At 39.9% G+C, this 25,209-nt stretch overlaps 1 protein-coding gene across 4 annotated transcripts in view; it reads right to left on the reverse strand.

The window, feature by feature from the left end:
- LPAR1 (lysophosphatidic acid receptor 1) overlaps positions 1–25,209 on the reverse strand; it is a 118,935-nt gene that overhangs the window by 85,915 nt on the left and 7,811 nt on the right. Inside the window, exon 1 of one of the 4 annotated variants that reach the window (XM_059657628.1) lies at positions 14,022–14,103. The exons of the other annotated variants lie outside the window; for them this stretch is intronic. The gene's annotated coding sequence lies outside the window, so the exon portion shown is untranslated. Of the gene's footprint in view, positions 1–14,021; positions 14,104–25,209 lie in introns of those variants that run through there. 4 annotated transcript variants of the gene reach the window in all.

The raw sequence follows: 25,209 nt of genomic DNA on the forward strand, positions 1-25,209 counted from the left end.
AGGGGGGTACCGTGAGGATGAGTGTAAAGCAATATCCCTCACCTTTTGAGAGCTGGACAGGTGGGCACTCTCTTACCCTGAGTCAAAACAGGATAAAGCAGAGGATCGAAAGCCATAACTACAGATGGGATTTACCCTGCCAAGGCTAATAGAACAAAGCCACTAAAACTGCCAGGAAAAGAGGAATATAAGAAGCAGCTCTGGAATCATGTGTCCACCCAAAGTCTAACGTACTAGGGGAGTGTGACTTCTCTTTAAAATATGGAAGTGTTGCCGGGCCAGTGTGGCTCAGTGGTTGAGCAACAACCCATGAACCAGGAGGTCAGGGTTCGATTCCCAGTCAAGGCACATGCCTGGGTTGCAGGCTCAATCCCCAGTGAAGGACGTGCAGGAGGCAGCCGACCAATGATTCTCTCTCATCATGGATGTTTCTATCTCTCTCTCCCTCTCCCTTCCTCTCTCTGAAATCAATTATAAAAAATAAAAATAAAAACAATATAAAAATTTAAAATATGGAAGTGTTAGTTATGGGAATGCCCAGGTCAAGAACTCTGGGAATCCAGGCATGGTCATCAGAAGTCCATTTAGAATGGGAATCCTTAAATTCTATGGAATCAATTAGAAAGTATTTAAACTACAGAGATCCGTTCTCAAACAGAGGAAGGCAGACGATGGCGGCCCCGATCCCTGGAGTTCGGTAGGCAAGCCGGAACACTCCAAGGCAGGACAGAGCGGATGCGTGCACGCTGGCACCTCCAGTGCCTGTGCAGATGAAGGCTGGCAAGAGTGAGACCAGCGGGGTGACAGACAACTCATCCTAGAGCCTGTTCTGTGGGGAAACCTAATGCAATTTGCTTCACAGAAGGGACCACACACTGAAAGAGAAAGGCTATTTTTACAAACATGCAGTCACCTCTGAGGAGGCCTTACAGAGTTTTCCTATGTGAAAGGAAACCTTCCTTCTGTTTGGGAGGGTAGGGGAATGGCGTAAGGTGAACTATGATTTGGGGTGCCGGGACTAAAAAGTGGTGGCAGCAATCACAGAGTGGGCAGTCACCCAGATGCCTAGGCAACACGGTAGGGTCAGGGCTCCCTTCCTCCCCAGAGCACCATCCCACACAGCGAGAGCCTGAACACGACACAAGCACCTGTGGGAGTGAGGCAGGATGCTGGAACCACATAGCCTAGTAACTGTCCCCCAGAACTTCCTCCTGCACTCCGGGTTCTTGTGGCTCACAGAAACAAGAATGTAATGGAAACTAGAATTACGCTAAGCAGCAATAATCCAAAAGTATGGAATTCATTTACATATTACTTGACCACTGTTCCAACCAACATGTAATATTCTTCCACTGTTAGTAGTATCCACGTCATATTCATTATTTCAATACAGTTTATCCCCACAATTCAGGCTTAGGGGGAAATACCCAAATAACTGTTCCAGGAAGGCTTTATCATACACCCAGCCTATAGCTGCCACAGTTCTTTATGCCATAAACAGTTGGGACATGCTTGCTTCAAAAAACTATATCTTCCAATGATAGTAACAGTCACCAGTTTAGGCCGACGCTGGATTTGGAATACATTCCCTCATCCTAGTCCTCAATTGGCCATATCCAGCTTTTTTTAAAAAAAATATATGTTATTGATTTTTTTACAGAGAGGAAGGGAGAGAGATAGAGAGCTAGAAACATCAATGAGAGAGAAACATCGATCAGCTGCCTCCTGCACATCCCCTACCAGGGATGTGCCCGCAACCCAGGTACATGCCCCCGACCAGAATCGAACCCGGGACCTTTCAGTCCACAAGCCGACGCTCTATCCACTGAGCCGAACGGGTTTCGGCAGCCATATCCAGCTTTGAACTCAAGTTTGCTTCACCCAGTTTTCTCTTCTGCACCTTCAGCTTTGTTCTCTCCTCAGTTCTCAGCCCTCAGAATAAAAACATGCTATAAATCCTATTTTAAAAGAAAACAGGAAAAAAAAAACCTCCCTTGACCCCAACTACTACTTCCTCCTCTCCCCCTCTCCTTCCACACCCCTCTCTCTCTTTCAAGGCCAAGAATATGGAAGAACAGTCTGTGCTCATTTCTTTAGCATCCTTATACGATGCACAAGGCGTCTGCCTCACCATTCAAAATTTTGAGAAAAGATCACTTACCTCTAAATAAGGACATTTCTCAGCCCTTATCTTACTTGACCCTTGAGCGGCATTTTACATTGTTAATCACTGTCTTTTTAAACTTGCCCTACACATGACACCATGCCCCCTTGATTCTTATCCAACTTTCTAACTGCTCTTCCTCAGGCATCTTTGCAAGATCCTCTTCCTCTGAGGATCTGGGTTCCCCCGAGTTCTTTGCTTGGCCCTTTTCTATTCTACTTCTGCTCACTCTCCGTAGGCCATCTTACCCATAACAATGGATCCCACAGACACTTGCAGACTGAACATTCTTAAATATGTATTCCCATTCCAGAACATTCTCTCACTCTGATGCATTTCATTTAACAACCTCAAATTCAAAACTGTGCCAAATTCAACTTATTACTTTCCTACACTGAGCATGTCACTAAATTCTATTGACTACACACTTTCCAACAGATTCAAATCCATTCTCTCCCCTCCAGGCCCCACTGTCACTTAGTTCAGGTCATTTCCCGGGGACAATTGCAAGGGTTTCTATCGCTAATCTTATTTCACTTCTCTGTCCCTCTCCAATTTAACCTCCCATAATGATGTAACTGACAAAACTAGAGAAGTCCTTTCAATTATGGAGAATTGGGAGGGAGGAGGCAAACTTTAGATGTCTGTGCACACTCCGGGAGACCTCCCGTGATCTGGCTTCTGCCTCATGCATGAGCAGATCTTCCATTGTTTCCCAAACCAAATTACTTGGAGATCCTAGAAAACACTGTGCTGTTTCATGCCTTTCCATACTCTCTTGTCACTGAAAGAAACACTCTCTTCCATTGCCCATCCACAGCGCTATAGAACTCTGTATCTTCCAGTCTTATTACCAAGTCTCAGAACTCCCCTTCTTAGTCACCCACACACACATCACCATCAGCAGTACGTTGGTTGTGCCCTCCTATATGCCCTCATCTTTGTACCTTGCACATAAGATATAATATTCATCACACTAAACTCCACTCTTTTATGAGGCAACTGCTGGACTTTGAACAGCACCATAATTATCTTTTTATTCTAATGCTCAGTGTGCCTGGCATATAAACAGTCCTCAGTAAGGCTTGTTGAGTAATAAGGGGAGAAATAAATGGAGATGCATGGCCACTAAAAATGAAAAATGACTTAGAGAATTTGTTTACCCCAAAATCCAAAGTATTTAAACACAACTTAACTTTATTTCCTAACCAGTGAATCTCCTTTATTCCCCCATTCATGCAACAAATATTTATTGAGCCCCCACTGCACACAAAAGGCTATACCACACAAGAAACGAAGTGCTGGCAATATAAAGTCTTCCCAGCTTTCTCAACTCACTACAAACCTGACACCGCAAGAGCCTCCCTAGTAAATCCCACCCATTCTATTCCCAATGGCCATTAGGAAAACAAATATACACACACAAATTGGTGGGAGGATGGCCCTGTGATGGTTAAGCGTGAGAGCTAACCTTCTTCTTTAACACATCCCCTAACTCATCTAGCCTTTCTTCACACACTCACCTGCTTCTTCTCCAGGTGCACCACTCCCTGTACAAATATCTACGTTACCCATCCCACACCACGCCGATTCATTTTCAAAAGTTACAGCCTCAACGTGAAAAAAGTCCAAAATTATTTGGCTTTATCCAAATCATACTTCCAAATAGGTACACAGGCAAACCACTTGAATAATAAATTCACAGTGGTAGAAGGTGAGAGACAGATCTTTACTTCACATAAATTCTATGAAAAATAAAGCCTTAAAAAAAAACGTAAAAAATAACATAATAGAAGATTTACATCGTCCTAAAATGAGGAGTGGCTATTTTAGCAAAATGACAAAGCAAAAAACATAAAATACTGATAAAGGTAACTAAAAATTTAAAGCTTATATATAGATATAAGAGGTGGGCAAGATTTTTTTGGATGGAAAATAATACAATTATTAATAAATAATACAAGAATAAACTTTGTTTCACATACTCATAACTGTAAACTTATTTTTGCCCACCGGTATGGAAATACACACTGAAAAAAATGTTTTACAACATAAGAAAGGCCATTAATATCTTAAGTTTTCAACAGAAAATTATATGTTAAGTATGCAGTTGAAACAAATAAAAATAAACCTACAAATAAGCCTAATAGGAAAAAAATGATTGACAGAAACAGATACAAATGAGTCTTTTAAAAAAGTTGTGCTTAACCTCTTGAATGATCAAAGAAATCTAAATTTTAAAAATTAAATGTATTTTCCCCAAAAACATTGATGATGTGTTTAAATTAACAACACTCAGTGTTAATGAAGGCTGGCACTTCCAAGGACTGCGAGTTTCAATATAGAGCAATTGTCCTGATCCTGCAGGATGTCTCTAGCAATCTCTATCAAAACTCAAACAAGCAGCCTGGCCGGTGTGGCTCAGTGGCTGAGAATCAACCCATGAATCAGGAGGTCCCTGGTTCAATTCTCGGTCAGGGCATGTGCCCGGGTTTCGAGCTTGATCCCCAGTAAGGGGCATGCAGGAGGCAACCGATCAATGATTCTCTCTCATCATTCATGTTTCTATCTCTTCTCCCTCTTCCTTCCTCTCTCTGAAAAAAAAAAAAATACAAGAAGCATAGCCTTTGACCTAGCAATCCTGCTTCAAGATATTTATCCTGAGGAAATAATCAACAACCTACGCTAAGATAGCTATATAAGGCCATCCTTTGTAACAGAGAAATTGAAAGCAACCTTAAGGTTCTAAGGAAGGAAATTATTTAAGTAAACAACATTTATTTGAAGGATGAAATATGTCCTGCTATTAAAAAGTTATATTGTGGACTTCCATTCTGGAAATACTGAGGACAAATTACCCTGAAAACCCTCCCAATACACACACACACACACACACACACACACACACACACACACACACACACAAGTTGGCCAAAAAAGTAATGAACCTCTTAAGAAGCTAAAATATGTCAAGAAATCAATCAAGGTAAAAGAACACTGAAGTTAGCAATCAGTTATACTCCAACCCCAGGTGACTTGTAGTTTTGACTTTGATAGGCAGAATCAAGTGGAAAGTGAAAGGCAGATAAAAACCCTCTAAAGCTGGGACATCCACCCTCAACAGGTGAACTAGAGGAAAAAATACTGACCCATGTCACATAGGGAGAAGGTAAGGAGACTTGACTCTCTCCGTCTTGGATGTAGGTAGGAAAGAGTCTCCCCTGAGAACTTATATCCAGACACTTACCCTTAATACATGTGGGACCTGAATTAATACATAGGTGTGGCCACCCCTAAATCTGAAGCCAAATATTGAAACGGATGTAGATGTGATTTGATAGTGCCTTTAAGGCAGCGGTTCTCAACCTGTGGGTCGCGACCCCTTTGCGGGTCGAACAACCCTTTCACAAGGGTCACCTAAATACAACCTGCATATCAGATATTTACATTACGATTCATAACAGTAGCAAAATTACAGTTATGAAGTAGCAATGAAAATAATTTTATGGTTGGGGGTCACCACAACAAGAGGAACTGTATTAAAGGGTCGCAGCATTAGGAAGGTTGAGAACCACTGCCTTGAGGCATCCAGCAGAAGCAAGCACAAGTTCTTCCTGAACTGATTCACCTTAAGTTGTCAAAGAATTCCCAGAGAAAAAGTTTCTAGAAATGTGAGCACATATAAAAAAAAAAAAAAAAAAAAAAACACCACGAGGAAGCAAGCCAAAACATACAAGTGTCATCAGAAACAACAAATAGCAGAATCAGACAAAGTCTACAGATAAAGGAATTATCAGATACAGACTATATTAAAGTGATCACATAACTTAGAAAAAGAGCCAAACTGAGTTTCTAGGAAAGAAAAATATGGTATTTCAAATTAGAAACATGATGAGTGAGTTAAATCCAAGTGCAACTGATAAGAATGGAGGACAGATGCACAGGGGTAAACTTAGAAGTGAGATTCATAGGCAGGAATGATCAGGAATGATCAGGAAAGTCTCAAAGACGCCTACATGGTGATCTGGAACCAGAGAACTGACAAAGCAGGAGGAAAGCGTTATTCAAAGAAACAATGGACAAAAAATGCCCCCGAATTGGTGGTAGAAACCCTCAGACTCAGGAAACGCAAGATCAATAAAAAGAAATCCACACTGGGAACATATATTGACACAAAAATGCTTGATACATTCCTAAGGTAAAAAAGAAAGAAAAGAAAAGAAAGGAAGAAAGGAAGAACACACAAAGCAGTATATATTCGTGTCATTTTTATTTGATAAAAAGTATGAGTTTACAGACATGTACATACTTGGGAGAACTAGTTTAAAAATTATTACTTTATTTTTAAGGGGAAAGATTTCTGTCAGGTTTTTTATTTATGTTTTTTATCTTTTTTAGGGATTCTAAATTGTATATATATCACTTTTATAAGAAAAGTTACTAAAAATTAAAAGAAAATAATACTGAACATATCTATGTCTTTGAATATATTAAAAGACATATACAAAAAGTGTTAACAGCTAATATTTCTAGTTCAGAAAAATTTGGATGATTTTTGCCTATAGTATCTAATCAATGACCACACAAATTATATGTATAAATACAGAGGAATAAAGAGTTGATATTTAAAAGCATTAACATTGGGATTACTGGGTCAAATGGGAGTTCCATTTTCAGTTTTTTGAGGAAACTCCATACTGTCTTCCACAGTGGCTGCACCAGTCTGCATTCCCACCAGCAGTGCACAAGTGTTCCTTTTTCTCCGCATCCTCTCCAGCACTTCTCGTTTGTTGATTTGTTGATGATAGCCATTCTGTCAGGTGTGAGATGGGATCTCATTGTTGTTTTCATTTGCATCTCTCTGATGATTAGTGACTTTGAGCATGTTTTCATATGTCTCTCGGCCTTCTGTATGTCCTTTCAAAAAGTGTCTATTTAGGTCTTTTGCCCATTTTTTTATTGGACCATTTATCTTCCTTTTGTTAAGTTGTATGAGTTCTCTTTAAATTTTGGAGATTAAACCCTTATCTGAAATATCATTGGCAAACATGTTCTCCCATGCAGTGGGCTTTCTTGTTTTGTTGATTGTTTCTTTTGCTGTGCAGAAGCTTTTTATTTTGATGTAGTCCCATTTGTTTATTTTCTCCTTAGTCTCCATTGTCCTAGGAGCTGTGTCAGTAAAGATATTGCTACGACATATGTCTGCTATTTTGCTGCCTATGGAGTCTTGTAGGATTTTTATGGTTTCCCGTCTTACATTTAAGTCCTTTAGCCATTTTGAGTTTTTTGTATGGTGTAAGTTGGTGATCTAGTTTCATTTTTTTGCATGTATCTGACCAAATTTCCCAGCACCATTTATTGAAGAGACAGTCTTGACTCCATTGTATGCTCTTGTCTCTTTTGTCCCAAGAAACCAGAAACACCAATCAGAAAGGATGTATGCACCCCTATGTTCATAAGCACAATTTACAATAGCTAAGATTTAGAAACAACCTAAGTGCCCATCAGCAGATGAGTGGATTAAAAAACTGTGGTACATCTACACAATGGAATACTATGCTGCTATAAAAAAGAAGGAACTTTTATCATTTGCAACAGCATGGATGGAACAGGAGAGCATTATGCTAAGCGAAATAAGCCAATCAGAGAAAGATAAATATCACAGGCTCTCACTCATCTGTGTGATATAATTATCAACATAATTTGATGAACAAGAATAGATCCAGAGACAAATGGCAGGGGAAGGAGGGGGGTTAGTGAGCAACCAAAGGACGTGTATGCATGCATATTAGCATAACCAATGGACACAGACACTGGGGCGGTGGGGGCTTGCCCGGGGTGGGAATGGGGGGGGGGGGGCAAGTGGGGAAAAAGGAGACATATGTAAAACTTTAGACAATAAATAAAAAAATAAAAAAGCATTAACATTGGTTTTATTATGGATGCTAAGTTACTACATGATTTATAATTTTCATACTTTTTACATTTTCATTGCTTTCTTAAAGTTTACATTTTATACACTTTATTTGTTATTTCACAATTAAGAAAAACTGGTTAGCCCTGGCCAGGTGGCTCAGTTAGTTGGAGCATCATCTGTCCACCAAAAAGGTTGTGCGTTTGATCCCTGGTAGGAGCATGTATGAGAGTCAACCAATCAATGTTTCTCTCTCACAGAGATATTTAGCTCTTTCCCTTCTTCTCTCTCTAAAAATCAATAAAAACATATCCTTCTGTGAGGATTATAAAAAAAATTAACATTTGCATGTGGGTACATAGGGGGTCAGTTGTGTTGAACTCTGTGCAAGAAAACCCCCTAATCAAAATTGGCCCTGGACGGTGTTGCTTAGTAGGTTGAGCACTGTCCTGTGTACTGAAAGGTCATTGGTTCAAGTCCCGGTCAGGGCACATACCCAGGTTGCGGTTTGATCCATGTGGGAATACAACCGATCTCTCTCTCTCTCTCTCTCTCTCTCTCTCTCTCTCTCTCTCTCCCTCTCCTTTCCTCTCTCTCTCTCTTAAAAAATCAATGAAAGGATATTTTAAAAAAATAAAATAATCAAAACTGAAATCAAATATGCAGCATATCCATAGATTTGTATACAATGTTTTCAGAGACATAACTTTATGGGACAGTGTTGCCCTTACATGTTAAAACCTGAAAGCACAGAACAAAAATATGTGCAGCTCTCATAAAGAGCCTGCAGGGGAATGACGGGCAGAAATAACACAAGAACGTTAATAGTGGCTGTCCCCGGTGTTGCCGTTTCCTTCTTGCATTAACATCTGGGGAAGGAGAGAACAAGAGAGCCAGTCAGGGCTTCTCAATGTTGACCCACATCTGGACTCAATTTCGAGTCTTGGGAACCGGAGCAGTGGAAGCAAGAGAACATAAGACAGGGGCTAAAACCACCTATCTGAAAACACATTAAAATTTACAATTATTGCCATTTAGAGGGAGAAAGTCAACACTCGCTATGGCCTTTCAACATAAGAGAAAAAGACCAAGGCAACCAAGAAAAACGGGGCAACGCTACTAATGCCTGGAGGCTGCACTTCCCTTTAATGGCATCAAAATCCACATCAGGTCAATGATTTGCGTGTTTGTGTACAATACCCTTGAACTAGAAACCACAGATTTAAATCTCTAATTTACTCAGGAATAAAAATTCAGACCATAGGCAATATACTTGCATGTGACTTTAAAGATACATCAGTAGCTAAGGATAAGGAAACCAGGCATGGGACCCAGCTGCTCTTCCGTAACCAAGCTGAATGAATCTCATCCTTCAGACACCTGAAGGTTTATCAGGCAGATGAAGATAAAGATCGGGTCACCCGTTTCTTTCCTCTTCCCGATAAGTCCTCTGTCACCGATCCTTACGGCTCCTTCCCACTCTCCATGAGAACACTGAAATTCTTAAAGGGTGGCACCTCCAACACAGTACAGTACCCTGGCTGGGTGGTTCAGACCAACCCAGAAACCAGTGAAACCAACATCTCACTTGCTTTCACTCTAACTGCCAGGTGGTCAGAGAACTCACTCTCATGAAATGAAGTCTATGGTTTGATATCACAGCCATTTCAAATGGGTCCAGCTTTGAAAAATGCTCCTACTATGAAACTAAGAATTATAAAAATTAGAGTTCCCCAAACCCACTGTTGCACAAAGAAAATGGTCCACCGGGTAGAATTTGTTAACAAGTCCCGGATCTTTCCCAGATTGTCGAAATGGACTTTGTATTTTAAATATACTCTCTGGTGATTCTAATGCAAAGTAAAAAGTGAGAACCAATGTCCTAACCCATGATGCCAAACTGTTATTGCTTGACCACGCACAAACGCATTCATTCATTCTCTATTTCTCTATCACTATCTCCTGGCAGCTCACGAAGGCAGAAATGAAATGACTAGTACAACTGGGTTTGTTTCAATTGATGGGTAAACTGGGATTAAAAACCAGGGACTGCTAATCCCTTCTTTTACTAGTTCCAGTTCGAGCTTATCCCTAAAGAAAAGAACAGAACGAACAGGTGACGTAGTAGGAGAATGAAGAGAGGGGCATACTATTCAAGGGGTTGAGTTGGGGGAAATAAACAGCCTAAAACAATTCTTCATTCACATTCGTTCCTTGGAAATACGTGGTAAAAAGCTGGGAAACTGTTCAATTTTGAGGAACCTGCCAAAAAAGAGGAGAGGACAGGGAAGGCAAGGAATGAGAGGGGAAAAGGAAGGACGGAAAACCCCAAGCAGCAGAGACGGGGAATTCCTGTGACTGTACAGGATACGCTAGTTGGATTCAGCCTGTAATTTTGTGAAAGCTCTGGAGTTTCACTCTTACAATTTTAATTTTTCAGTTTTATCACATTAATATGAAGCTTTATGCAATTTAGAAAATGTTCTTCCGCGGATAAGCAGTTAAAGGGGGAGTAGTTGATGTCTGCATTTGCTGCAACAACAAAAATTCAGGAGTCGTTTGCATATTCCAGGAAGAGGGTCAAACTTATTTCCTCAAATATCAAAGACAAAATCCTAACACTGAACACAAAGTGTGCCCATAAATTCTTTCCATTGTTTTGGGTCCTAGTTTTTAAAACTGCACTTCATTCTATTTCCAAATACAGATGCAAACTGCAGACAAAACATCCTACCACAAAACTAAATCCAAAAATGCCCAGGACCGACAAATCCACAATAAAGAGGCTAAACTCCAAACCGAAATGGTAAATGTAATAACCATGACCTTTGGCATGCGGTAAAAGATGAATCCAATTAATGTTACCTTAAAAAGAACTTTGGTAACTCTTGTCCTTCCTGTCATAATTGCCCAGTACAGGCCTCAGAAGCCAGCTGTTTGGTGGAGGCAGATCAGTGATATAGAGAGAAGCTTTTTTTTTTTTTTTTTTTACCAATGTGGGACTTCCCTCTGTGTAAACTCTCTGAAACATGCATTAATGCATTCCAAAGGCATTTAAAGAGGCCATAATCTGTTAAACATTTACAATTACAAGGGGATCAATAAAAATGGGATTGTTAAATGGCAGCTTTCCAGCTCGCTGTATTCTAATTCCAAAACAACAAAAAGTTAGCAGTGACTCAGAAAAAGACATTTTTGCTAAATCATGAGGCTGGGACATGAAAGGTTATCTAGTAAGTGCCCCCTACCCTCCATTCCCTCCTCCAAACAACTCTGTCATCAAGCAAGTCATTATCTAGGGCTGTGGTCGACAAACTGCAGCTCGCGAGCCACATGCGGCTCTTTCGCCCCTTGAGTGTGGCTCTTCCTAAGCCTTAGGAGTAACCTAATTAAGTTAATAACAATGTACCTACCTATATAGTTTAAGTTTAAAAAATGTGGCTCTCAAAAGAAATTTCAATCGTTGTCCTGTTGATATTTGGCTCCGTTGACTAACGAGTTTGCCGACTACTGATTCTAGGGCAATGTCAACATATCTGAGAGTCTGACCTCTCTGCTTAGCCCTTCATTACCCCCATGACACTTCAAAATCCCCTTTCTAACTGGAACTGAACATCCGTACAGATGTCTACACTCACACTACATCTGCTCTTGGACGTCAGATTACCCAGCTTCCTGCCCCCTCCATTTCCCCCTGCTCCTCAGCCCTGTCCAGCCTCTGTTCTCCTCATGTCCAGCCTTCATGCCATGGTCCACCGCATGAGCTCCCCTGTCACCAGCCTGCTACTCCCCACACCCCTTCCTGTGCTCTAACACCCCAATTCTGATTAAACTCCAAACTTCCGGTTCTGCTTTCCTTCACAGCCTCCAGAGGTCCCCGTGGAGAACACGTCAGGACAAGATGAAGATGTCACTGCTAATCCATGTATTCTAATCTCAGCAGAGCCCACAGGAGGAGCCGTTTTAATGCTGTCATTTCTCTCTGCTCTCTTCCATTTCCTGTGGTATCTCTTCTAAGCCTTTGGTCCTCTCAGGTAAGCTTCATAACTCATAGCCATCATGGAGAAATCAGAACTTAAAAAGCCTCCTTAAGTTCTGCCCTTCCCGTCCTTCTCTTCCCTACCGACCATCACTTGAATGATGTGGGCCATTTTTACGCATATCATCTCTGACTCACCTACCACACTCTCAAACTTGGAGGCATATTAGAATCTCCATGTGGCTGCCCTGGTGTCTCTTCCAAAGACAGGGTCAATTGGTTGGAAGTGGGGCTCCTGGATGTGGTTTATTTTTAAAGCTCCCCCAAGTGATTCTTAGAATAAGCCAAGTTTGGGTACCACTGGCCAAACTTTATCCACTCCCATGGTTTTAACTACCAAATCTGAAACTCCTTTCTGAGCTGCATTCTCACATACCTAATGCGTTATAGAACCACCACTGTCCTCTGTATATTCTCAACAGATACCATACTATCCTCTTCATTCTTCCTGTTATGGGCTGAACTGTGTCTCCTCCCCCACAAACTCCCCTCCCGCCCACCCACCACCACCCCCCACCACCCCCGACAAAGATTATGTTAAAGTTCTAATCCCTAGTAACTCAAAATCTGACCTTTTTAGGACATAGGGTCTTTAAAGAGGTAATTAAACTAAAATGAGGTCATTAGGGTAGGCCCTAATTCAAAATGACTACTGTTCTTGCGAGAAGAGGAAATTTGGACACAGAAATGCACAGACGGAGGAAAAACCATGTGAAGACCCAGGGGCATGACCATCTAACCAGCCAAGAAGAGAGGCCTCAGAAGAAACCAACCATGCTGACACCTTGATCTTGGACTTCTAACCTCCACAACTGTGATAAAAATTTCCATTGTTTAAGCTACCTCATCTGCAGTCCTTTGTTATGGCAGACATAACAAACTCATACCCTCCCAAGGCCCTCCTTACTCTCTCTTACTTCTCCATCTTAGGCAATGGAATCACCATTCGTTCACCATTACTTCTCCCCCTCCCTCACCTACCATATCTACTCCACTACTAAGTTGTGTCAATTCTTCCTCTTAAGTATCTTCTCATCTGCCGCCTCCTCTCCAAACCCACTATCACTGCCTTAATTCAGGTCCTAATTAACTCTGCTAGGATGTTCCAGTCCCTTCCACCTACCACCATTTCGCTTGGCTCTGTGAAGAATACTCTTCCTGAAACAGAAATCTAGCATGCCAAATGCTCTGTTTTAAACCCTTCCATGATTCCCCACTGACTTAAGTCCAACCTCCTTGGGCACAGCATACTGAGTCCTTCAGCTACTTCCTACTTCCGCTGTAACCTACCTTGCTAATTAAGCTCTAGCACTTTGAATCTATTCAGAACTCCCCTAACACATAATGCTGATCCATGCATTTGCACATGTGTTTGGCTCTTCCTGGAATAATCTCCCTTGTCCAAACTCTATGCTGGGTAAACACCTACTTCATCCTTTCACTCCCAGACTCAGAATCACCTCTCAGTGAAGCCTTTTATGACCCTCCTCCCCATCCAGATTAATCACTACCTAGCCTATGCTGCCTCTGAAACGTACACATACTTCACATTATACTGTGACCATAATTTGGCAGGTGTCACAAACACAAATTCCCATAGGGACCAACCAGGTATCGTAAATAAATAAAGTGCCTGGTGAAATCAGATCTTAATTTTGCATGCTATAGAAACTATGCTTGCACTAGAACCAATCGTAATGCCTACCTTGCTATGTCATCTTTTAAAACCTTGTATTGAGCAAATAAAAAGAACAGGGGGCCAAACTCATTTGGCACACAGACTGCCAGTTTTGCAAACTCTAGCCAAAGGCATAAAAGGTCAGAGCTTTCGCTTCTCTTCCTTCAACTCCTTGAAGCAAAAAGACTACAGAACATGCCTGTGGGCATTCCCACAGCCCACATACCTGTGGTCACAGGCTGATCCTTGTTCTTACTACTCCCTCACGTCACTGGTGCTGACATTTACACAGATCGCCACTTAACTGGCGATAAGCAAAGGACAGTGTTGAGTTGGATAAGCCTTGTACTACTCAGTACCTACCAAAAATATTCTTTTGTGAGAAATAACATTCATAGGCAAGATCCTGAAAGGTACCTAGCCCACCATTGCACAAGGAATGTGGAATGTCTCTGTCTTTGGACATAGCCATACCAGCAACGAGCTACTTGTCTGAACTGTCTTGCTTTGGCTCCTATGGAATTGTTTTTCCAAGATAAGCTTTGGAATTATGCCCTTGACCTACATTGAGCAACACTGTTTTGTTTTTTAAAAACAAACAAACAAACACTGTTATATTCATTGTAAAGGTTGTGTTTAGAGAAATTGCTCATTACACTCACATATCTAATGTGTAAAGAACCACAGATAAAATCCTCTCTCCTCCCAGTACCATGAAGTGCTGTGTCCCTTGTTTAGTCATTATCCTCAGAGGATCTCTGGATCATACAGCTGATTGTGTCCCCTCCATGTCAACTACCAGTAACAACAGTAAAATGTGGGGCCCTTTTCTAACACATGGGTAGGACCCTGAGGCAGACCCTCGGGGTTGGTCTCTGCTTAAACTCACGCTCACTTTATCCTCCTGCACTTCCTCCCTGTGCTTACCATATTTCTTTATCTTCAGTAGGGACAAACACGGGTACTAACTTCTAGCATTGCCTTTATCACACCTTTACTATTTGGGAGTTTCTTGAAGATAAGGCCTGCACCTTACTCACCTTTGTATCTCCCTAGTCTAATATGTGATCACTAATTGAATGTCAAATTGAATTGTATCCCTTTGATCACTTCCAGTTATAAATGAAATGGTAAATTACCTCCTTAGGAAGCTAACTTAATTTCCCCAAATGAGCAAAAGTGGTCCCTGACCTCAATATCAATGGAATCTGGAAGGAAATAAAGCTTATGGGAACTACTCTGAGGAATGCACACTAAACAAGTCCAGGTATAAATAATGTTTAGTTTTTAACTCTTTGTGCTCCATTTTTAAATTATCTGTTCCATTTTCTAGTAACTAACCAGTTTTTTTGCAGAAGTATATGAGCCAGGGATACTCCACAATCAGTTCATACAGTGAAAGTAGTTCAAACCAAAATATTTGATGGCACATTAAAATCTACACACTCAAAGGGCAGAGGAGGGCCCAGGGAGGCCTTGCGGAGATGCTCTCTGTCAGGATCCATCGCTGGGGGATGTGGAGAGGGTATCGCCACAGTGGGGAGGAGCACATCCACTAACGAGGTCAGGTCAGTTCCGCTCGTGTCATCCAGGGCTGACGAGTATTAAAGTTTCCTATTGCTCCACTCATTTTCCAAGGTCTAAAAATCCACATTCCATTCATACAAATTCATATCTTTAATTTTTTCTCAAATTCTGCTGGTAGGAATATGAACTGTTATCACTGTTTTAAAGATGGATTTATTCATTTCTCACCGCTATTCATAAAAATCACCCCTGACTTTGGAGACATAAATTCTGTAACTGGGCATCTATCCTCAAGAAATCATCTGAAATGCAGAAAAGCTTCGCACACAAAGGTATTCACTGCAGGGAGGGAGAGCTACTGAATGGAATTAAGGTCACCTCTAGTTATGATATACTATTAAAACAAAGATCAGGCTACTCGTACCCAGTAGGATTTCAACCACATAAAATAGTAAAAGAAAATTGACCCCATAAAGTTGACAATGTCTATCTCAAGTGGGCATTATAGCTGCTTTTTCCCCTTCTTCTTCTTTATATTTTTCTTTGTTTCCTACAATGAACACAGATTACTTTTGTCATAAAAAAGTTTTCTTGCCGAAACCGGTTTGGCTCAGTGGATAGAGCATCGGCCTGCGGACTGAAGGGTCCCGGGTTCGATTCCAGTCAAGGGCATGTACCTGGGTTGTGGGCACATCCCCAGTAGGAGATGTGCAGGAGGCAGCTGATCGATGTTTCTCTCTCATCGATGTTTCTAACTCTCTATCTCTCTCCCTTCCTCTCTGTAAAAAAAAAAAAAAATCAATAAAATATATATTTTTTAAAAAAAAGTTTTCTTAATAGTCTTTTTTAATCTAGTTGAAAACCAACTCATATGACTCTCAAAAAAAGTTGTTGGTTGCATTGTTCTTAAAATAGTAAATAAATGAGCAATAAAACTAAGTGTTCAAAAATAGGACAATATTTGAATGAACAACAGTTTAACAACTTAATGTCATTAAAAATATAACGACTCAGACTATGATGCCATGTATAACAGTAGCTAGAAAATGGTGAGTAGAACAAAAACACGTTTGTTGCTTCTATGTAGAAGTAGACCATAAAATAGGCCATAAAGGGAATAGGCCCAAAACTACCAAGTTTAAATGAAAAGTATATTACATTAAGGAACTGCAAATGTGAGTGTTTGCTTATTTAAATATTACCCTAATGTGGTTTCAAAAATAATTTTTAAACATTTGTAAGAATATTCTAAGCAGTTTTTTTTACAAGAAAACAAATATTTTTAGTGAACTGAATAGGTTTAAATACTTTAAGACGTGTTTACTGAAAGATTTTTACCTGCTGAATTATTCCAGCATCAAAAAGGGATGAAGGAAAAAGGAAAGTACTTCAGTAGGTAAATGATACTGCGCATTCTCCCTGCATTAGAATAAACCCAAAATTGCCCACTCACCTCTGTCGTAATAGCTACTGGCCAGAGTTGATAATTTTTTTTGCCAAAAAATTAGTGGAATGTTAAATATGTTTTATAATAAATCTCCTGGAGGAATAATATATTTAGACATGAAATCTGGGCTTATTTTTGTTCCTAGAGAAGGTAATCAACAAGATCCCTAATACCTGAATCAGATAAGGATTTGTGATTCCTGGTCCTCCAACTCTGAGATGGCCAAATGCTTGAAGAGTTGCTGGGACTGTGTTTCCAGGGTCATGGTGACAAAGCCCTGCTTGAGAGCAGAGGTTCCCTTGAACAAGCAGAGATGTTCAACTGCTGCTCCCAACTCTGAAAATAAAATTCCTCCAGGGAGCTTTAGACTCACCTATACAACTTTCTCTTAGGGCTCTGCAGAACGCCTTTCCTTGGACCCCTCGGCAGTTCCCCCGGATACTCTGCACCTCTTTCTGGCCTTATCTGCCTTGAACCCAACCTAACCCTGTGACTCCAACTCCGTGTAGCCTTGAGCAACATCTGTGCCTATTACCTGCCTGGGCCTATGCCAAGCATGATCCCAAACACTGCAACGCGTCCCTGCCCTGTCCCAGATCAGCAGCCTGGTTTCCTGGCTAGATTGCCATATAGTATCAGCTTACTCAGAAGCTATTCAACAGAAAATAAAGGAGTATAAGCTGATGAATCAGCACCAAAACACACTAAGTAAAATACCCACAGTTACCTGGACTTCCTGAATAAACATTTATTATGAATGAGGAATGAGGTAGAGCTCAAATACAAAAGCATTCATCTCATCTTTCTTTCTCCAATATAATTTCCTCAAAAATAAGAACGAGCGTAATAAAGTGCTCATGTTATAATGAGCACTTTATGATTATAATTTATTTTCATTCTGTTCCACATAAAACCCATTCTTTATCAAATATTCCTAATTACAGTCATTGAAACTGAATGGGTCCTCCATATGATTCCTTAGCCCTTTAAATTTCTGTGAACTAGCATCCCTCACTGTTCACTGGGTTTTCATAAAATGTGGATTACATATAAAAACTCTGATACTGTAGCATTCCCCCCCATGCAAGCATTCAGCATATAAACCCATGGTTTTATCCACCTTCACTGAATCTGAAAGGTTAAAAACATTAATTTCAAGTGTGGGCAAACTATAAACTATGATGTTGAAGTCCTAAGTAATTGCCCAGCTAGGTCCTAATCTGTGCCCAGTCTTCAGTGTGTCTAGGAGAAGCAGTGGCGAATTGTACAATGTGCAGGTGTTTGTGCCACCTGAGCCCCACCCCACCATGCACACGAGGATGCAAATGCCTGGAGTCCTCCCCCGGTTGGTTTGAGCTTATCAGACTAAAAGTGCTCAATGGCATGGCGTCATTTCTTCGAGGATTAAACAGCCAGAGCAAACTTAAAAATAATTAGCTTAGAGTCACTGAATAATACAATGGGGAGAATGATTTGTGCAAACTGACTCTAAGTCCCCTGAAGGCTGGAAAGGTTGGGTAATGCCAGAGGCCCCGTGGACAGCAGCGGAAACTGGCACTTGAATCATGGTCTCATTAGTTTCAAACCCTAGTCGCATGTCTCATTCAGTCTCAAACTTCCTTTATGAATTTCCTATTTTAAATCTTTTTTAAAAACTCTTCACACGGTTTTAAAACAGTAGGATAGAGGCATGAGCCCTTGAATCCTATCAGGACAAAATAAGTAAACAAAAAATAAAAAGCCCGCCCAGCCGGTGTGGCTCAGGGGTTGAGCGCTGACCCATGAACCAGGAGGTCACAGTTTGATTCCCCTTCAGGGCACATGCCCAGGTTGCAAGCCGGATCCCTAGTAGGGGGCATACAGGAGGCAGCCAATCAATGATTCTCATCATTGATGTTTCAATCTCTTTCCCCCTCCCCCTTCCTCTCTCTAAAATCAACAAAAATATATTGACAAAAATAAAAATAAAAAGCCTAACAGCAATAATTCCTACCCATTTTTTAAGCCACCAGGAAGCTATGAATATACCCAATCCTCTGGACTTCACTCACCAAAACTTAACTACACTCACCTCCCAAAAATATGCTTTCTATTCCTATTGGACTTCTGTCCAGAGAAAAAATTTTAAAAGCCACAAACAGGAAGGCCCATTAAATATCACAAAAAATGTCAAATCATCAAACAGAAAGGACTGCCTTCCCCCTGCCATTCACTGTCAGGACTTTATTGCTCCCGTTACTCAACTCTTCCATGAGTCTGCAATCCCACGCACACACCCCAACACGTCCCTTCACAGAGGTAACCCCTTCTCATTCTGCAGCGCTAATCAAATGTCACTTCCCTAGGGAAATCCTGATTCACCCCAAAGTCAGATGAGGTTCCCCATTTAATCTCTTTTGAAACTCCCTAGTCTTTTCCTTTGTAGAAATCATCACATTTTGTACATAGATACTTGAGTGATTATCTGGCCACTATCCTCCTTTCCGCCTCAGATGATAATGATGCTTTATTCACTGCTCGTTTCCCAGCCACTAGCATTGGAACTGGAACTGTACATAATAAAGACATGTTAAATAGCGAATGACCCTAATTTTACACAAAATAGCAACAGGCTAGATCAGTGTTTTTCAAACTTCAGTCCATGACCAGATCAGTGTGTTCAAAACTTCTGGATTATGACCAGCACTTTTTTAAAATAAAAATGTACAGAGTATCACAGAAAAAAACAAGGGTGAAGCACAGTTTACTGTATGTAGTAAATAACATGAAACTCGAGTTTTATTCATGTGCGTATGACCATTTCTCACGATGGGTCACGGTGAAAAAATTTTGGAAGCCACTGAACTAATGTCCCAATACAATTCTTCAAATTACCCATCAAAATGCTCAAGAAAGTGCACAAACAGCAAAAATAATGGCAGCGAGTCTAATTCAGAAATGCAGAGAATGCATAAATATGTGGACATCCCTCAACTACATGGGAGGCACCTGTGAAGCCAGCCAAACAAAGCAAGGCACCTAAATGGATGCAAATGCTAATGAAGCTCAAAGCTAATTATAGACACGTATGAAATATTTGTTACAGATTTTATTATAAATCAGGATACAAAACCTAAACTATATTTAAAGTTTAAGTTAACAGGTAAAATATATAAAAATTATATATATATATATATATATATATATATATATATATATATATATATAATGTCCCCAAAAATATATACACATACTTTCAATAATTATAAAGGCAGTGTTTATTAAAATACATTTCATTTTCAAAATTGAGCCATCAGCTGTTAAAGTGTGTGTATACATTTTTGGGGGGGGACACCATGTATATAATGAAAATTGGGAAGGGGTAAGAAGGCAAGAAAAATAGTCATGTTAAATTCATTTTTGTACAGATTTTTAAAAGTTATTTAGCTCTTTGACTTTGGGCAACAGAAAAACATAGGTTTATGAAACTATTTGGAAACATAAAAGCAAACACTCTAAAAATTGAACTCTAGACTGGGCCATGTCAAAATACTATGAATGTATGAAACAAACAATGCATAGAAAAAGACAGAAAATAAAGGAAAGTCCAGGAAGAAGATCAGATTGAGCCATATGAAAATGCCATTTTAACAGGTCACATGGAGTCAAATACCAACAATTCCATATCATTCAACTTAGCAACAATGATAAAAATGGTAGTTAACACATTCAGTGTGCCAGGCACTTTTAAAGCATTAACGATTTTTGTACGTGTGTTGTTTTTTACAAATAGAAAACTGTTGTCTTAGAGACATTATGTAATTTACTAAAGGCCGTGTGACTAAATACCGGTGGGAAAAGGCAAGCCATAACAAAGAGAAAACTAAGGGGTAAGAAATAAGATCAAACATATTGGTTATAAGAATAAATTTAACAGTAATAAGTTTCCCTATAAGAAGTATGTTAAAACAAAATTCATCAATTTTTGCTTATAGGCAAAAATGTATTAACTAAAATGACACCAAAAATTTAAAATCAAAAGGATGAGTGAAATTATTTCAGACAAAGACTAAAAAAAAAAAAAAAAAAAAAAAAAAAAGAGGATTGATAACATAAAGATCAGGAAAAAAAATATAGTCCCAAATGCGTAGAGGGTTATTTTATATTAAGAAACACATAGTAAAGTCCTAACAGGAACCTTTATTTAATACTATGTTATCTCATAGTAATTACTATTAAAAAATTGACAAAAGCCCATTTGTAGAGAGAGAAAAGGACCATACCAGTCTAGGGCAGCTCAAGTACAGAATCAGGGCACAGAGGATGTGAATGATATTATTATAGCGCCTGAATTAGTAAACATATCTGAACTTGTCACCCAGAGGAAATCATGCTCTTTTCAAGCATCAGGACACAGAAACCCTTAATCAACAAGAAATAGAAATTGTACAAACCTCACTCCGTTACCATGATAATTAAAACCAGTAATTTATGCAAAAGCTTACATGTATACAATAAGGCAATCTTCAGCCAAGGCGTCCTGAACCACTAGTATTCCCAATGGAGTCAGATATGAACAAGAATGTTTACTTTCCCTGCACTGTTTTTATTTTTGCAGTGATTCTTTTTTAGCAGTTAGTCTTGCAGTTAAGTAAGCTTGAAATAAAAAAATAAAATAAAATTCAAGCTAGTTCCATTTTTCAAAAATTGCTACTTTCAGATGAAAACTCCTTCTCCCTCAATAATGTCTGACCCCAATTTTTTAAAAATATTGCTGATTATTTTAAAGTTATTGAAAATGAAGTGCTATACATTAAAAAAATGCCAACAAAGTTGATCAACGTCTACCCTTACGTCATTCCATCATTTAAAACAAATGATCTAATTTCAACTCAAGAGGTGAGAATCAGACTTTTGTTTATTTTTTTTTTTCCAATCGTATCTTCTTTTTTCTCTATCAACGTCTCCTTCCTCTTCCACCCTCACGTCCCAATTTTACTTAACTGCTTCAATTCATCTCTCAAGCCTCAGTATAAATGCTGCTTCCTCACCCCTCCCAGACAAAGTCCGTCTCCCTGTCTTACCCTTCCAGGACACCCCACTTGTCTTCCTAATTCCAATTGCACTTGCAGTGACTCATTCAGAGGCATCTCCTGCACTAGACTGCAAATCTCACACAGTCAAGACCACTCATTTACCATAATATGCTCAGTAGATGGTAAATACATTAATTTTTATGCAAAATTTTTCAGTTCAAAAGAATTTTTATTCAAAAAATTTTGAGTTTTATTACATGCAAAGTGTACTAGCACTAGGAAAACAGCAGAGAATAAAATAGAAATTTAAAAAAATATAATGCTTTCCCTTGCCGGGCCAGAATGGCTCAGTGGTTGAGCATCAACCTATGAACCAGGAGGTCATGGTTTGATTCCCGGGTCGCGGGCTCGAACCCTCCAGTGTGGGGCGTGCAGGAGGCAGCCAATCAATGATTCTCTCTCATCATTGATGTTTCTATCTCCCTCTCCCTCTCCCTTCCTCTCTGAAATCAATACAAATATATTTAATAACAATAATAATGCTTTCCCCCATCTAAGAAGATAAATAGGATGGAAAAGAAAATATTGGGCAATTCAGATAAATGAAAAGGGTCACACTTTTTTCAATGCAGTAAGTGGAGAAGGCCTCACCACAGGCTACTGGGATTTCCAGTTTTTCTGAGAAGTTTTCTGGCTTGTCTTTTAGAATAGTAATGACAGTAATGGGACACTCATTGCTGTTAGCCTTGCAGTTAAGTAAGCCTGAAACACCAATCAGAAAGAATGTATGCACCCCTATGTTCATAGCAGCGTTATTTACAATAGCTAAGATCTGGAAACAGCCCAAGTGTCCATCACTATACAAGTGGGTAAAAAAAACAAAACTGTGGTACATTTACACAATGAGATACTATGTATCTGTAAAAAAAAAAAAAAGTATCTCTTATATCCTTTGAGACAGCATGAAGGGACCTGGAGAGTATTGTGCTAAGTGAAATAAGTCAGTCAGAGAAAGACAAGTATTACATGATCTCACTTATATGTGGAATCTAATAAACAAAATAAACTGACAAACAAAATAGATCCAGAGACATGAAAGCATGCAACCGACTGAGGGTCCTCAGAGGTAATGGGCGCGGGGGAGGAAAGAAGAGATCAACCAAAGAACTTACATGCATGTATGAATAACCCATGAACACAGTAGTGGGGTGAAGGCTTAGGGAGGGGATGGGAGTTGGAAGGAGGAGGGTCAGTGGGGGGAAGAAGGGGAACATCTGTAATTCTTTCAACAATAAAGATAATTTTTTAAAATAACTATATGTTTAAAACTATATTTTAAAAAACTATATCAGCCCCCATATTATCATCAGTCTTCCAATTATTTCCAGGATTTTTTTTTCTTTGCTGGAATGAATTGGTTCAGGGGCTTTTATTCACCCCAAAGGAACATTAAGGTGAAATTCCAACTCCTTTTTATCATCCCAGAGCCACCTCATCAAGAGAAGCCATAGTGGATGCTCAATGAATGTCTGATAAGATAACAGTCATGCCCAGCATCAAGATATTCCAGTCAACAACGGACCACATATATAAAATAGTTCCACAAGATTATAACAGAACTGAAAAATTCCTATCACCTCCTGACATCATAGTTGGCATAGTGTCATAGGGTAACAGGTTACTAATGTTTGCAGGTGTAAACAAACTCACTGTACTGCCACTCATATACAAATACAGCACATACAATTATGTACAATACCTAATACTTGATAATGATAACAAATGACTGCTATGGGCTTATGTATTTACTACACTTGACTGTTTATCATGACTTTAGAGCAGAGGTTCTCAACCTTCTGGCCCTTTAAATACAGTTCCTCAGGTTGTGACCCAACCATAAAATTATTTTCGTTGCTACTTCATAAGTGTAATGTTGCTACTGTTATGAATCGTGATGTAAATATCTGATATGCAGGATGGTCTTAGGCGCCCCCAGTGAAAGGGTCGTTCGACTGCCAAAGGGGTCGCGACCCACAGGTTGAGAACCGCTGCTTTAGAGTATACTCTTTCTAATTATATGAAAGAAGTTTGCTGTAAAACAGGGGGTCCTCTGATACTCCCACAAGGAAGCCTGCCTGTAATGAGTAACGCCACCTATCGGCTCTGCTCCAGAAGCGGCCCGCAGGCCTTCCACCCAACCAGAGGGTCGCAGATGCCAGAATATGTGCTCCGAAGTGCCCCTCCTCCCCTGCCAGTGAAGAGGAGTCCTTGTGGAAATAACATTCTCTGTAATATTTGTTGTCCTGGAGCTCACGCAGCTGGAAATAGTTTTCTTGTTCCTGTTCCTATCTCTCTGACGAGCACTCTTAATTGAGTAATATCATGCTGTGTCGATTAAAGAGGAGTCACACAGGCTCTTTGGACTTGAAACTTCTGGTGGCAACCTCAACAACGGCCTCTTTCCAACCACAGAGAATAGAGGCAGGAGGCAGTGCGTGTACACACAGACACACGCACATACATATATAAACATATATATGGGTATACATAAACAGCCCCCGCCCACACATCCCACACATCTGTAAATATATCTAAACACAAACGTTTGTGTAGGTTTCTATAAGCAAAAAGACAAGGATGGACGGCTATGTAACAAATTGATGGCAAAGGGTTACATCAGATGGGTAAGGTTGAAGTGGCAGAGGGAGATTATCACATTTACTCTGACACATCTATATTTTTGAATCATTACAAAAAAAACACAGATCTTATAAGTGAATGCAGCTACCTTCTTCTGGCTGGAACACTTTCTATTGGTGCATATCTCTGAATGACCTAAATAAAGTAAGTAAAATGCATTAACAAAGCAAAGTCCGTCCCATGATAGCGTGACCTCAAGATAGGCCTGACTTCCCACGAATACTAGATTGGAATGATTCTAGGAAGCAAGTGATACAGTGAATACAGAAATCCAAACACAAGTCTGGTTGAAATTAAGAAAGTCCAAAATGAGATGAAAGCCAGCATTACAGATACGAAACAACTACGTCTCTCTCTAGACTTGACCACTGACAGGTAACCCTGGGGTAAAACATCCCAAGTTTACAAAAAGAGGAGAACGTCAGGCTGCTTCCTTCTTCTTCTTCTCTTACGTAAGAGGGAAGAGCTATCTGACCTGAAAATACTGAGACTCGCTTGAAGAAAACATTCCTGAACGTGAAGAACAGCTCAACAAACATGCCGCACATCTGAGGGGATTTCAAAAGAGCTTCTGTTGTTAACACAATGTGATAGGGTGCACGCTCCCTGGGAGATGGGACCTAACATGTCCTGTTCGTCTACTGTTCCTCGGTAATGGGAGGTGTGCAACAAATATCTATTGAATATGGAGTGGAGGGATGAACAAATAAAAGATTAAGAGACAA

This window comes from Myotis daubentonii, chromosome 11 (genome assembly GCF_963259705.1).
Source record: "Myotis daubentonii chromosome 11, mMyoDau2.1, whole genome shotgun sequence".
Taxonomy (NCBI): domain Eukaryota; kingdom Metazoa; phylum Chordata; class Mammalia; order Chiroptera; family Vespertilionidae; genus Myotis; species Myotis daubentonii.